Source organism: Myotis lucifugus, unplaced genomic scaffold (assembly GCF_000147115.1).
Source record: "Myotis lucifugus unplaced genomic scaffold, Myoluc2.0 scaffold_872, whole genome shotgun sequence".
NCBI lineage: Eukaryota > Metazoa > Chordata > Mammalia > Chiroptera > Vespertilionidae > Myotis > Myotis lucifugus.
The window spans coordinates 111,262-114,948 of NW_005871920.1; the positions used below are offsets into that span (position 1 = coordinate 111,262).

General features: G+C 39.5%; 1 pseudogene; it reads right to left on the reverse strand.

Moving 5' to 3' along the window:
- Nucleotides 1–1,774: 1,774 nt before the first annotated feature.
- LOC111824069 lies at nucleotides 1,775–1,874 on the reverse strand (annotated as a pseudogene).
- Between the last annotated feature and the right edge of the window lie 1,813 nt (nucleotides 1,875–3,687).

The following is a 3,687-nucleotide window of genomic DNA, read 5'->3' on the forward strand; positions in this document are numbered from 1 at the left end:
AGTGAGTCTGTGACACCCTTCTTGCTTTTCGGTGCAATATGATATCCCATGTTCCTTTTATATTGCACCATTTCTCTTTGAAAGATTCCCCCTACTTCAAAGAGATGCATAATAGAGTTGCATGGACTGGGATGCAGGGACTGACAAGTGTTGTGAGCATCAGGGAGAAGGTTTATAGAGAGCAAGATTGGAAGCTGGGAGGCCAGAGGCAGTGAGTACACAGAGATGCCCAGTGGGAGCAGCGTAGTGGAAGTGAAGGTGGAGAGGACATGAAGGTTGTCTCCTAGATTTCTGACTTGCACCAATGAGTGGATGGTGGTTTCTACTGATACTGGGAAGAGTGAATTAGGGAGGTGGGAGACTCCATTCCTGTTGTAAATGTTTCCCCCCACATCCTGCGTGGTTCAGGGTTCAGGATCTGGAAGAGGAGCCGCACACAAATGAAAGAGAAGAGACAAGAGATAATTTGGAAATATTGGGGGGCCAGGCAGGTAAGTCCAACTCAAGAGGAAGGACTTCCACTGGTGCTCAGGCCTCGCCAACCTTTTATTGGTTTGGGATACACCCATAGCCCTTAGGCAGGCAAGTTCCAGTAACACACAGACTATCTTATCAATAAGGATTTACATGACTATCTGGTGGGGAAGTTGCTTCAGCTACCATTGTCTGGACTAACAGTGGGTGCACAGCTCTGACCTTTGCTAGGGCTTCAAATGTCACCAGCCTTCCGGGTTCTCTGTCTACACCTCTCTGCTAGTGAAGACAATAGGCGGTTTCCCACATCCCTTTCCCAGCTGTCAGCCAGCAGAATACTGCCGAGGTCATGGTGACAAGGTGCTCCTCCTAGACCAGCTGAGGGAGAGGAGGCCACAGTAGAGGCTGGTTTTATTATGGAGGTCAAGGTGAGTGTGAGGTGCTTGTGGATACCTAGGATGTAGTTGGATAAGCAAGTCTGGACATAAGAGATTCAGGGGAATATTGTGAAGTTGTGGAAGGCTGGTGTGACATCAGAAAAACTTAAGATGGCAGGAGAAAGTGACTTGGGAAATAAAGAACTGTACAAATCACCAAAACAAGAAAAGAAATGCGTAATAAAATCTGTCTTACCTTAAAAAGTCTTTATTCGTTCTTCTCAAGAATCTTCTGATTCATGGGGAGAATATTTCAACCTTCATAAAAATTAACATTGTGGCTTTAATAGTTATAAGATATATATATATTTACTTTCCTTTTCAATTTAATGGCATGTTGATAATTGTTAATGAGATTTAGCAACGTTCTAGCTCTGTTATTTAATATTTTAGAGCACATTTCTTCTTCAGATCCATTATCTGCTTTGGATTTAACAATATTATAAAGTAATACATTGGTTAAAAAACAGATTTAAATGTATATATATTTTAAAGCACTAACTTTGTTTTTGGCAGCTTTTTTTTGAAACCTACTGCTAAACAAAGCAGCAGTTTACAAGTGACCTCTCTCCACTTTCCTTGTCCCTTATCATTGTCTTCCTATTTCAGAAATAAATGTTTTATATTTTCTTACATGAAAATTGGATCCTTATTTTTACGATTCATATAAATATTTTACTGTTTCTAACTTACAAATTATACAAGACAAATGAACTAAAACTGAATTTGCTAAACTTTGAGATGAGCTCACTGACATTGGAGAGTAAAACAACAAAGTGCTCCCCGACCAAAAAAAAAAAAAAAAATAGTGCCAGTATACAATTATGGGCTCACTGGGAAAGGATATAAAACAATCTTATCATTCTAATATGGAACACTTCGTAGATTTGCATGTCATCCTTGCGCAGGGGACATGCTAATCTCTATATTGTTCCTTTTTATTTATTTATTTATTTATTTAGTGTATGTGTTGCTGAAGTGAGCACAAGCTTATCATTTTATGGTGAAGCAGGTGAGGTTAGCAGGTGTCAGGCAAGGTTATAATAAATGAATGATTAATTCAAATATGACTTAGCCCATTGATTCTTAAACTTTAGTGACTATCAGAACCATCCTGAGGGCATGTTAAACGCATCTTTCTGGGCTTCACCTGCAGTTTCTGCTTCAGCAGATCTGGAGTAGAGCTGGAGTCATTGCATTTCTAGTCAATTCCCAGCTGATGCTGAGACTGCTTGTATAGGGATCACATTTTGAGAACCACTAATCTAGCCAAACAATAGAACACTAGACACCATTGTAATTGGTTATATAGATGTATATTTATTAATGTAGAATGATAAATTAATAATGGAACTAATGAGAGGGAAAGAGAGTGTCCCCCACTTGGTCCCTCTAACCTCATCACCTCCAACTCATTGGACAGCATTGGTAGTTGCTAAGACATCCACTTTTTATTCTAAACTTTACAATTAAATGGAAAGAAATAGCTTTTCTTGTTTAAACAGTGTGTCAAGTTAAGTGATAGCTTTAGTAGGTGTTGGAAAGTTCTCTATAGGAGGATTATAGGTAGTGAATGTGGAAGGAATAATAAAATTAGAAAGCCACATTTTGCAACTCCTAATATAATAAATTCAGGCAGCAATCATCAGTGGATGAAATCAGTAGATGAGGCCTATGCTGATATGCATAATGGAGGAGGCATTCAGCAGTTACTACAAAAATCCATTGGTCAATCTATAATAATAAATGCATAATATGCTAATTAGAGTAGATGACCTTCCAGACAACCTTCCAGATGAACCTGCGGTGGTGGGGGCTGAGGCAGAGGCAGCCGTGGCAGCGGCAGGGGCTGAGCCCTTTGCATGAATTTCGTGTATTGGGCCTCTAGTTTTAACATAAGTGTAGAGAAACAATCAGACATTATGGAGCTTGATGTGATGCAACATGAAAAACACCACATGCTAAGTGTTCTTGCCCCAAATGATGATCCTGAATCTAATCAAGACTCTGGGGCTCACTTCCATTGACAAAAAATTATGGGACAAGAAACAAATTAAGTGATGTCTCAGAGAAGGAAACAAGCACATCCAGAATATGGGATATTCTACAGGACAAATCAAAACCAGAGAAAAATACTAGAGTAGCCTACTAGATTCAGAGACTTAAGGGATATCACAAGCAAATGTGACATGTGGACCTCATTTCATCTTGATGTGAACAAACTAAATGCAAGAACATTTTAAGACAGGGAAAAGCATGGCCTACCTTATTAGCCAAGACTGAAGATTTATCCTTACTTTTGTTTGGTGGATATTGACATTTCTTTTTTTAAAAAAATATATTTTATTGGTTTTTTATAGAGAGGAAGGGAGAGGGATAGAGAGTTAGAAACATCGATCAGCTGCCTCCTGCATGCCCCCCACTGGGGATGCGCCCGCAACCAAGGTACATGCCCTTGACCAGAATCGAACCTGGGACCCTTTAGTCCGTAGGCTGACGCTCTATCCACTGAGCCAAACTGGTTCGGCTTGACATTTCTTCAGTAAGAAAATGGCCACACTTTTAAGAGCTGCAAGCTGAAATACATACATATAAAATAATATAGTACTTAGGGTGTGTTTTAAAATAGTATATTAGGCCCTAACCAGGTAATTCAGTTGGTTAGAGCATCATCCTGAATCATCCTGATACACCAAAGTTGCCTTTTCAATCCCCGGTCAGGGCACATAAAATAATCACCAATAAATGCATAAATAAGTGGAACAACAGAAAGATG